This window comes from Corvus hawaiiensis, chromosome 10, assembly GCF_020740725.1.
Source record: "Corvus hawaiiensis isolate bCorHaw1 chromosome 10, bCorHaw1.pri.cur, whole genome shotgun sequence".
Classification (NCBI taxonomy): Eukaryota; Metazoa; Chordata; class Aves; order Passeriformes; family Corvidae; genus Corvus; species Corvus hawaiiensis.
In genome coordinates this window covers 21,881,190-21,893,446 of record NC_063222.1, presented here as the reverse complement: position 1 = coordinate 21,893,446, position 12,257 = coordinate 21,881,190, and the positions used below count along the sequence as shown (strand labels likewise).

The 12,257-nt window shown below is 44.9% G+C and overlaps 1 protein-coding gene across 3 annotated transcripts in view; it reads left to right on the top strand.

The window, feature by feature from the left end:
* LOC125330798 (calcium-activated potassium channel subunit beta-2) overlaps positions 1-12,257 on the top strand; it is a 142,775-nt gene that overhangs the window by 33,044 nt on the left and 97,474 nt on the right. The gene's annotated exons all lie outside the window — the stretch shown is intronic.

Genomic DNA, 12,257 nt, shown 5'->3' with positions numbered 1-12,257 from the left:
CAGACCTGGGCTAACACAGCCCTGCAGGGCTCGGTGCAATTAGGCTGGAGGTAAAATGAGCTGCTGACTCTCTGCAGGAGCCTGCGCCTGCGAATCCTGAGAGCACTGGGCTGTGAGCAGCACTGCAGCAAAGCAGCAGCCTTGCCTGCAGCAATCCTCACTGCACCTGGGGATTTCGCAGCCTTCCCAGGGACGTGGCTGGGTTCAGTGCTGTTCCCTGGGCGAAGCAGTAAGAGCTGGGGGTCACCTACTGAAGGACTGAGGAGGGAAAAGGGAAGAAGAATTGCCGATGCTGAGCTGATGCCTGCCTGCTCCTCCTGCTGCTGCTGCTGTTTCCTGGGAGTTGAGGCTCAGACCAGTTCTATTTTCAGGATTTAGATAAAAGTTTCAGTCATGGGTCATGACTCCCTCAGTTAATAAGAATTCTGACCATTTTTCCTGAGGGGTGGGAACAAGAGAGCAGCTGCTCTGCTGTGCCTGCCAAGCTCTGTCCTGCCTGGCTGGAGAGCCCAGCTCAGGGAAAGCTGCTTCCTTCATCCAGAGGCCATAAAGATGCTGACATCCACAAACGTGCACACCAGGGATATTCACACATGGTCTCCCAGAGCTGGCCTTCAGTAGGTATTCTCTGTGCTCCTGACTTGTGCAGTCTCTTTTCTGAGCCCTCCTCAGACAGTGCCTTGCAAGGCACAGGATTTCACAGAATCACTGCAAAACTGGAGCTCTCCTGACAGGAGAAGAAAAACAAAGGGCTGGGAGAGGGTTCTGCATCACTGAGCCCAATTGCCTGCAGCCACAGGCCATCATTTCATAAGATCATTTTCATCCAGCAGTGAAGCTGTTATCTTAAGACTAGTTTTACCGAGTTTACATAGTTTCCTTTCTTTACCTCCACCTCTTTGTCAAGAGGACTAATTTAATGCCTCATTCTTCTGATGGCTGGAAATCTCAAAATTTCCAGCCTTCTACCTATTTGTTCTTGTGTCAATGCTGTTCTTGAGCTGAAATAGCTCTTCTCACCCTCCAGGGTTAGTCCTCCTCCCAGCTGCATTTGTAGATAGCAATGACATCTCTCAAAGCCATAGAAAGGAAAGGCTGCATTTGCTGCACTTCTCTGCAGCTGTTCCTGTTTTAATAGACCTTTTCTGAGTTTCTGTGCCAGGTCTGACTGCCTGATGCTCCAGGTAAGATCTCATCAGGCCCTGGAGCAGGGATGTTCACACTGCATGTCTGATGCATCAACATGGATTCACAAAGTCTCTTGGGGCACCCCAGAACATCTGAGTTCACTTTTTTCTCTATTGTTTCTAAAAGGTAAGTCCCATTTCACAGAAATACTGTATGGCAGGATTCTCTCAGTGACCAGCCTTGCCCTTCATATGATTGCATCCTTCTTCACACTTCCACCTGTCCTGCCTTCAAGTCTATCCCATTTTTTGAATAATTTTCCAAACCTCCACTATTGTGCTTATCCATCCTGATTTCATCTCAGCCACAAATTTTAAAGTGTCTCCTTTTGTGCCAGGAAGATTAGAATTATAAATGCAATCAACCTCCCCCGCCAATCCTAAAGGGATGCCAGGGGCACCACTCCACCCCAAACCTTCCCAAAATGTACTCTCCATAGTTCTCCAGACAATTCCTGCACAATTCCACTAATCCCCGTTTTCTGCAGTTTGGCCAATCTTGTCGCCACATCAAATACACTGCAGAAGTCCAGAGAGATTAGATCTACTGCACTGCTTTTGTTAAGAAAATCAATTATTCTATCAAGTAAAATCATCAAATGCATCTGACACAACATTGCTTTGGTAAAGCTTTGCTGCATTCTTTTCTTCAAAAAGAAGTCCTTTTACTTCCTAAAGCTTTGTATAAAGCTGAGGTCAGACAAACCAGCCTTTAGTCACATAGATCATATTTTTCCTTTAAAAAAATACTAAGTGAGTACTACACAAAGGGCTGACAGGAGCAGTGCCCATCTGGAGCCAGATTCCGTACAAATTGGCTCTAGCAAAGCCACAGCAGAATAGCACCTAACCTCTATTGCCTGCTTTTCTACCCTTTCTTCAAATGTTTGGGCTTTTTTACATTCTTTAATTCAAAAGAGGTTTGAAATTGTGCTTTTACAGTGTCAAAGTACAGACTCAGGGGTTTAGGAGTCAAGCAGACCAAGTTCCAGAAAAATAATGTAAGACCTGGATTTTCACAAGACCCATGGAAAAAAGATGGTGAACCTTTTCCTATGGCAATGAGGAAATCTCTTCCCTAAAAAAGGCCAGAGAATTTGAAAGTGCATAGAAGCAGGTGATTAGAATGAAAATAAGATTGTGAATATTACATGTGTTTTGATGGGCTTTGATCCAAGGCCTCTGGAAGCTGCAGGTAACGGGCTATTAGATGTGCACAGCCAGAGATCTAATTCTTAAACATTTCTATATCCTTTGGTCACTCATGAAAATGGACCTGGATTTGGATTTGTGTGCTAAATTTATGTTACCAAGCTATCCATATCAACATATTTTCTCTCTGTTTTCCCTCCTCCCTTCCTCCTACTCACTGAGGAATTCCTTGTTCTTGCCTCAGCCAGGGCAGCTTTTATCGTTTTCTCCCTGAAACCTCATTTTCGTGGTGTTACCCTCCCTCAGGATGACCAGATATGATTGCAATGTCAGCTTTTCATAGCTCTGGTCTGTGAGGAAGCCCTAAAGAGATCATTAACCCACAGATGTGCAGTTTATGTGAGGGAGGAAGATGGGGGAAGAGGAGGGTAGAAGGCCATGAGCTGGAGGGGTTTCAGTGCCAGAAATGCTGGTTTTTGCAGGTCATTTCACATCTTTATGATCCTTTTTCACTTTCTCATGCCTGGGAAAGAGTCTATCATTCATTGCTTGCTCCTCTACTACTCCTTTGCTTGGCACAGCCCTTGGCCAGGCTCTGCATTCCCTCCTCCTCAGTTTTAGCATCCACAGGGACTGTTCCAGTAGCTGCTGAGACAGACCTCCAAGCCAGACTGTGCAGGTCTGCAGTATGGTATTCCACTAACTGCTTGTACTACACACAAACAATAAAGATGGCAAGTTCATGAAAATTAAGAAAAATGAGGACATTTCACTTGAGCTGCTCTAGGACCATCTTAAACAGCCTTGCATGGGCAATTTACCTCGTACTGCTATTAGAAAAAAGTAAAATGTTCAGTGACTGGAATTAGAAGAGAAAGTAATGGAATTCAAATATGATTATTATCAAAGACAGGCTCTAATAGGATACTAGAGTCCAGTTGAAAGTTCAGACAAATTTGAACTTAGTGGCAAAAAAAATCCCCACTTTATTTTCTGTTTCACAAAACAGTTTTATGAACCTAATAAAGAAATTTTTAGCAAATATGATTATGCACGGGAAAAACTCTTGTCATAATTAATCCAACTCAGAAATCGGATGCCAGCAAAGGGGGAAATTTCCTTCTCATTTATATTCTTGTCAAACCACTGAAATCAGAAGAGCTTCAGGAAAATTTAAGACTTCCTTTGTAAAACTATATTGCTTGAAAGTAACAGGGCTCATACTTACATTTAGATGGTTCTCCCATCATACCCAAATATTATTGACTGTTATTATTTAATAGACAAAAGATCTCTGGAGGAAAATCCCATGCCAGGATAGAAGTTTTTCAAAGCAAAATGCATTTGTACCCCTGGAGACAGAAATTAGAGCAGACAGTACGACTGATACAGTAGAGAATATAACATCTATATATCATACCAAATACATAAATGTAGAATCTTGATCCTCTATGTCATTAAAAACAGCTATACTAAAAACTAATGGCATGAAATTTCTTCACAGCACGTCAGATATTTCAAGGAATATTCTAGTACATAAAATATTGAGAGTTACTGAAATAAAGCACATAAATAACATTGGGCACACAATGTCTTTTTGTTCAGTGGCTGTACTGCTCTTGACACAATAGAGCAGTCCCTGGAAAAGAACCCTGAAGGGACTGAGCTGGCCAAAGTAATTAATGCATATGATTGTTTTCTTTGCAAAAGAGAGGACAGAAAAAGCACATTTTCTGCTTTTGGACCCAGACCTGTATCCTCATTGTGGTGTGTGGGAGAGACATCACTTGCAATCAGTCTGGTAACACTGGGTCCCTGTTTAGCTCCACATCAATGTTCCTTCATGCTATCCTACATCCAGCCATGCCAAATTCTGCCTGACACAGGCACAGGTAGGAGCATCTCCATCAACTGCCAGGGAGTTGCTCTCTATTTACACAGGTGGAGCTGAGAGATTAATCATGTCACCATTTCTTTACCCCTTTGATAGGTATAGTTTGGATTCCTCAGTCTTGAAATCCTATCTTGACAAACACTGAAGCATCTCTGGCCTCATATACAGCCCCTGTTTTTGTTCTGCCTTGAGTTTTCTAACAGAGACAAGAGGGGCAGCAGTGATGATGACACCCCAGATGCTGCTGGCTGCCCACATGCCCACACTGCTGCCCATGGGAGCCCTGGTCTACCTCTCAAACAGGCCAGTGGCTGCTGTTTGGGACTGCCTTTCACACAGGTATTTCAAATCCTGCAGGCTCTGTGAAGGCAGGAGCCCCTCACTCCTGTAGGAAGTTGAGGATCTCCTGCCCTGCGATCTGTGGAACATACAGTGCCCTCTTTGCTGGGAAAGGCCATGCCAGGCTCAGGAGGGAAGCCTGGGGAAACAAATCCCCATCACAGGGTGCTACATGCTCCAGGGCCATCCCTACCATCCCCAGCATCCTGTCAGTGCTCCTTTGCAACAGCTACCCCACACTGTGCCCCACACACATCTGCAAGGACAGAGGACACCAGGCCTCCACACAAGGTAGCTCCTTTCACACTTGGCTGGTGCCTACTACACCCTTCACAGCTTCAGAGACCTCCCTGCTCACATGGGCTCCCCAACCCTTCATATCCCACCAAACCTGATCAGAGCAGAGGTTCTGCATCAGACCAAGAGGGACAGAGGTTCTTTTCTTGTTTGGTGGATTCACTCAAGTTAGATTAGGGGAGATGTCTGAGGATCTGTTATGCACCTGTACTCTGCAAACAGCATAACCTGTCTGGAGAGCCAGGCAGGCACTCCAAGGAGTCGCCTTTGCTTTCCAGAGGGATCACATTGGAGCTTGCTGCTGGGGGCTGAGCCCTGCTCAAGCCCACCAGACTGGCAGGGGTTAAAGATCCAGCTGGGACCACCAGGAGAGCAATCAGGAGCCAGTGAGCATGGAGGCAAGAAGGGGGAGAGTTGTTTTAGTCCTCTGTGCAACTCCGAGGGGAAAAAATCCAGGTAAATAGACATGGTGTGTGAGATAAACGGGACCCTGGGGATGTTTGTTCCTGCACTACCAGATCCATCATGCTTCCCCCAAAGGGTATTACATTTTCAGGGACTGGGTTTTTTACTAGTTTACTGCACCAAGAGGCATTTGAAATCAGAATGGGAAACCAAGTAAAGAAAATGCATCCTCCCTGCAGTGGCTGTGGGTGGGAGGAGAGAGGATTACAGGAGTGAGCCAAGGGTTAAAGACACAGTGTGTGCCTGTGTGTGTCTGTGAGGCACATCAGGGTGCCTTTATCTTTAAACACAGGCAGCTGAGGCCACAATGCATTGCCAGAGCCTGATCCTGCAACATCCTGGTCACACTGGAGCAGGGACATTAGTTGCAGAAGTACAGGCTTCCTGGGATGGTTTTTCCAGGTCTGTTTTATTCATGCCATGAAAACATAACTGGTTTCTGTGGTCTGAAGCTCCAGCTGGGAGCTGCTACAACAGGGGTTTGAGCATTGTTGGAGAAATTCTCTTGCAGTGAGGATATGGCCCCTCATCCCAGCAGGGATGAACTCCACAGCTTGTAGTGCATCTTCTGTGCCTCTCTCAGAGGCCACAATTTCGAGTCAAGGTTACTTCTAAGACTCCGAAAATAGAGCAAGTACAGACACAAAAACTTAAATAATCTTCTTAAAACTTTTCAGAGCAGAGAAAAGGTCAGATTACAGGTCTACCTATGGACAACTTGTTCCTTTTTTAAAAAATTATTTTTGTTGTTTAAAAAACTCACAAAAGTAGGGAAATAATGAAACATTACTTCAGTACCCATAATGAGTATAAAATCATTTCAAGCAAATGTAAAAAATACCGTTAAGTAATTAAAACCAGAGATAACTGACTGGCTAAATTCCTCTGGAGTCCACTTCAGCTTTTGATGATACATTAATATTTTTGCATATACAGAACTGAAAAATTCATCAGAGAGGGTAGAAAAAAGAGATCTGTTTTATCAATGAAAAAATGTGTGTTTATGCCAAAGGAGTGCCCCTGCAGCTTATCTTAAAAGCAAAGCTTTATCATTCTGCTTATGTCCTCTTGGAAAGCCTCTGCTTGGTTTCCAAATACCATTTTTCCCCAATTAATTTATTCATAAACACATCCTGTGTCCTCAGCTGCTGTTGATGCCTTAGGTTAAGGCATCACTGTGGTGATGGGGAAGAGGTGGCAGGTTTGTACAGGCACTCTAAGCTTTTCTTCATGGAGAAGAAAGAACTTTGTACAAAACCTTTATATATGTGGAGATACATGTTTAGGACCAAATGTTGCCCTCAGAGGTATAAATTCCAAACAACTGTACTTCAGTAAGTATAGTCAAATCCCTCTGGTCACTCTGCAGGAAAACTGAGAAGGTATTTTGAGCTTTGGTGAATATTTGATGTTCACAACCATAAATCCTGTGCTGGTGGATTTATGTGCCACTCTGAGCACCTGCTGCAGAATATAGATCAGGAAAAACAAAACGTGGCGTCTTGTGTGAGGTTTCTGCTGTCCCTACCAGCAGATGTGCTCTCCAAACAGGCTGGGCTTTGAATCCAACCCAGGCAATGTCCCTCATGCTCCCTGGCTGCTGTGAAGCTGCCACCAAACCCCTCTTTCACCCTACAAGCAGGGCTGCACCCCCACAGCATCTCCCATGAGAGTCTGTGGTATTCTCAGACAGAAGAGCCAGGGGACACCGAGACATTGTGCCTTCACAAGTGGACGTGTGTGTCCACACAGCACCAAACACCCTGTACAATGTGCAGGCTACTCAGGCAGCTTTAGGCCCTTGCTATTCTGAATTTAAAGTTCATCAGCAAGGTAATACAAGCTTAGCAAGGCTGAATTTCAGCCATCTTGTTTCAGTTCTCAGACAAATCTCACAAAGGAATTTATAAAGGCAGAGGATTACTCTTAGTTTACAAGTGGGGAAACTGAGGCAGGGTGCTACAAAACAGCCTCTCCACAGTTCTGCTCCTGGCCTGGCCATTTACCTGTCTGCTTCTCTTACTGCTTCACTGAAAACCCCCTCACTGGGGCATGGCAAAGTCCCCTTAGCCCCCCTTTGCACACTCTCTCCACAACCTGATCTTTCCAACTTGCTCTTTCACTCCTGGAGTGTAGAGCTCAGTATACAGCACCAAATCACCAAAGAAACCCAAAGAGGCATATCACTGATGCAAAGCACCTTTTAAAAGAGAGAGAACAGAAATAGAAGCATGAGCTTCATCAGATGGGTGACTATTCTGCCAAAGCAAGGCAGCAGCAGCTGAGTAAAGAATAAAAGGAAGAACAGATTAAAGGAGATACTTGAGTCCTGAAGAAAGGAGGGTTCTGCATAGCAAATGATTTGCAGAGGGATGGCAAAAAAAGGCAAAAGAATTATCTAGCAATATCTTGCTAAAGTTGCTGGAGAAGTAATGTTAACATAGGAATAGGGAAGTGTGGACAGAAAAAGCAATCAAGAGTTGGAGAAACAGCCAGGCACTGTGTGTAAAATCAGCGAGCATCTAAGTGGCCGCTTTGGTGCTTCTGTGAAAGGTGATAGCACAGTGCATTATCTGTCACAAAGAAGGGAAATCACAGCAGTGTCGATTGGAGCAGTGCTTCAGGAAATTATTGAACAAGCAAGAAACAACCTCTGATCATGGCATTCCAGGAGAGGAGTAAATCCACAGAATTGCACACAGGGCTTAGACCAACGTGGCCTGCAAATGTCTGAGCAGTAATCCATTGCTTAACAAATGGGAAAGCAGCAGGCAGCAATTGCTGCTCAGAGCAGGGAACCATCTCTGCCCAAGAGTCTCACACAATATCAGGCTCTGAAAGCACTGAGAACCAGGCTGAGGAGAGTAAAATTGCTGAAGTGTGAAATCCTGTTGGAATTACTCAACAATCACACTGGAGACTGGCCCCAGCAGCTGGGTGTGCATCCTCAGATACATATTTTACCAGCCTTTAATCAGGAAGCATTCCCTGGGCCCAGCAAGCCGCATTGTGTAAGCAGCCTGTTTTGTTGGATTCTGGTTTGTTGCTGTGCAAACTTGCAGTCAATCTTCAGTGATTTACTGAAGAGGATTGGGCACACTGAAAATCATTTAATTTCATCGTCTCTATCAAAAGAATTCAATAGTTTACACTACCATTTGTTGTGAAAGATGATCAGTGAGTCTGGATTTCCCCTGCAGGCAATCACAAAGGATGCCTGACCTGTATCTCAGTGGAAAGCACAATAAAGTCAGTGGTGTGGCCCCTGTTTGCACCAGAAGGAGCAATCAGAAGAGGAAAAAAGGTTTATTCTGGTGTCTTTGCTGATAACAGTCTTAGATAAGTTCCAACTCTGCTGCTCCTCAGTACCTCAGGACTAGACACTGTTGCAGTATGTGAAAGCTTTGATGTTTCTGCAAATGAGCTCTGCTTTAGGATGTATTTGCTCTAGGTAACATCCTGACTGGCAAGTATTAATTAATTGGCTCATCTAGAAGTGCAGGAAAACCATAAGCTCTTGAAGATGGAATGGAAAGTTAGGGAAGGGTTAACCAGCCTGTATTTTTGCCAGCAACTATACGTGCTCTGTTCCCCATCCGCCCCCATGAAGTGTGAAATGCAGCAGATGTTTGATCCTGATCTATCAGCCTCCATATAAATGAAGGTTGAATTAGTGGAGAAGGAGGCAGAGTAATGTTTGCCAGAGAAGAGCAAGAAGATTTCCGACACCTGGGCAACTTAATGGTGGCAGATGGCAAAAGCTGAAGGCAAAGAGAGGGAGCGATGTGCACCAGCAGCTGGTGCACAAATGGGGAGTAGAAAGGCCTCCACTGAAACTGCACAGGGAGAATTTAATACCAGCAGTTCTGTAAGAATGATAGCGTGAATATACAAAGAGGAGCCTGTGTTTTAACTCAGACAGCTATCGTCGGAAGTACCCGATGGATTGTCAGCCAAGGAGATTTTCACAGCAAGGAACCATCTATTTGCATCAAATACTGTCAGTCTGCAGAGCAGCAGCTTCTGGGTCATTTAACAACACTCCAGATGTAGTTATTTTCTCTTAGGCAAGTGGCTCAAAAAGAGCTGTGCAAGAAAAAGGCAGAGCTGGCGTATAAGGGGGGACAATCAAGCAGCATGTGGAAGCGATTAGCCAGTCACTGTGATGTAACTCAGTTAAATGAACACTTGGGCGTCCTGTGGTTCTCAGCACAAGACACTGCAAGACTGTGGTCAAACACAGGGTTGCATTCACACAGGTGATGCCTGTTCTGCCACAGGAAAAAGAAGGGAAACCAGGGAGAGCTCTAAATGTGGGGACTGACATCAGCAGGCTTTCTTGATATTTTTTTCGTTTAAATGACAGAGGTGAGATTAATGCTTGTTGCCAAGATAATTGTTAGGAATTTATCTTCCCCCACACTGGATTCATCCTTTTTAGGGAATAGCTGCCCTCTGCAAAACTCAGGTCTGAGTTTAGGCTCCACAACACCCAGGAGTATCTAGATGTGCATGACAGAATTTGGCCCTTTCTGGAGGATCCCTTTTCCTGCTAGACTAATATTCACTGACAATGTGGTTATACAGCCTAAACACAACCTGTTACCTGCCGTGCACATCACACCTGCAGCCCTGCCAGGCTAAGGCTGCACTGAACACTGACACTTTACAGAGACACCCAGCGTGGAAGAGCCATCAACAGATCATTCCTGCAATTCCTTTAATACAGGATTCACACCAAGTATCTATGAATTAGTGAGACTACCTGCTGGTGTTTCAAAAAGACTCAGCAAGTGGGTAGAAGGAATGCTGTCTGATAGGTATGCAACTTTAAAATAGGCTCATACTGTTCCTAAAGAGTTTGTGACCATGGGAGAAGAAAAGGTTATTGTATGTGCAACCTGAAACTTTAATTATATCATGCCCTTTCCTTTGCAAGTAGAAATGGGAATTTGTAAGTGATAGTTACACTTGCTAGTTATGTATCTATCAAATTCCTGTTATAATGAGGATGACTCATAATGAAATTATGCATTAGTTGCTCTGTTCATTATATTGTTTGGCTTACTGTCAGCATGCAAGCTGCAAATCTGAATTCCTCCCATCCTTCATCCTCCTTGGCCATTTACTAAGTAAATACTGATCAGAAACTGACAAAGGCGCTTTAAATTGTTGCAACTCCTTTGCAAGCAATGGGTATTCTCAGAGAGGGTCCACTGCTGTACAGCTGAGCAGCAATCTCCTCTCCTACAGAATAGGTTTTTCTTGATGGAAGGCAGAGTGAAAGCACATGTGAGCCCTCTGCTTCCCTGGACAATCCTACTTTGCAACATTCATACAGTGCAGGAAGACAGGAAATTGGCATACCCGATCAGATCACCACTCCACTGCTCCCTGTATCTTTTTTCCAGCAAGGAGCAGATTGGTGTGCCAGAAAAATGCAACAGCAGTAGGGCCACAGTAAGGAGAGGGGGTACACCAGTCCCATCACTGATGGCAGCTGCTGTTCCTGCTCAGTGATTAGAAAAAGCCTGAGGAGAAGGGGAATGTCATGGAACATCTCCCTAAGACTGAACCATGTTGAACTCATCAGCCCCCAGAAGATCTTTCTGGTCATTTCCTTTCAGCCTACACTGCACATCTTGAGCAGTTTATTCCCCCCTTCAATTACCACCCAAGGTAAGAACCTCTCCTCTCCATTCAGTCACGCAGCTCTCACAGACAGCTGTCACCTGCTGCCCCACAAATCTGAGTGACTTTAACTTACTATGAAGGACTGAGGCCTTTGGGATGACCCTGGCAGAGATGTCCATGTGGGAGGGGAAGCTGGGATAGTCATCTGTTATTTATGAACCTCCTTATATTCAGCATACACAACTGAGGAACTGTGAACGTGGGTGGCAACTACCACCTGCTTTAGCCTGTCATTGAACACTCTTGTGTCCAGTTCAGTATTGAAATCTCTCAAACGATCACCAGCAAAGTCAGGACTCCTAGGCCTGTGTATCTCCAACCAGATTCTTGTGCCTCTTGAACTGCTGTGTCATCCCGCTTACAAATCAATGGCACAGCGAGACCCTTAGTGAGACAGAAGTATAGTTCTTGGGACAAGGAGAACTTTTCTGGTTTTCCCTTTTCTTCTTCTGCCTTAAGGTGAATGAAGGGCACACAAAAGATGCAAGATAGGTGACAGGGAAAAAATTTCTTTAAATTATTCAGAAAGCAGGTATTGTTCAGTCAGCCCTGCTATCAGTCAGCATGTGGTTGCCCACCCTGAGATTCAAAAAAATCTACAAAAATTTAAAGTCCGCTTTGCTGCCACCAATTCTGGGAGAAGCTTGATGTGCTAATAATACCCCAGTGTGAACTGAGAAACAAAACTGGACCCTTGAGTCCTCCCCTCCAACCCACTGACTGTGTGAGGAGCAGTGGATGAAGAGGGGAAGGGAGGATGTCCAACAGCAACAGCAAGTGCAGGCATGGGGAAGCACAGAGAGCAAAGGCAGCTCTGTTGGGAGCAGCACTGATTCAAAAGCAAACATCATGCCCGTGGTCCCTCCAGATGTCCCCATCTATGGCTGGCTTGCACCAGCAACAGGCTTGCTTTCACTCATAGTTTGAAGGCCAGTGCAGGAGGAGAGACCAGTGGCCCATGCTATGCATGAACACTGACTTGCTGTTTGGTAAAGCAAATCTGCTATTAGTGCTATCCTAACCCTCTCATTCCCAGGGTGTGAGGCAGCCATAGCTGGAGCTGGGGTTTCACTGTGATCTGCTTTCCTCCTTAATCTCTCCCAACACCATTCATTTCTGAGATGTTTCCTGAATGGTATTTTCATCTAGAGCAAAGGGCTGTGAACCAGGCGGTACTAAAAAAACAGGCAGAAGTAGAACAAGCAGCAAAACAACTAACTCCCCACTTG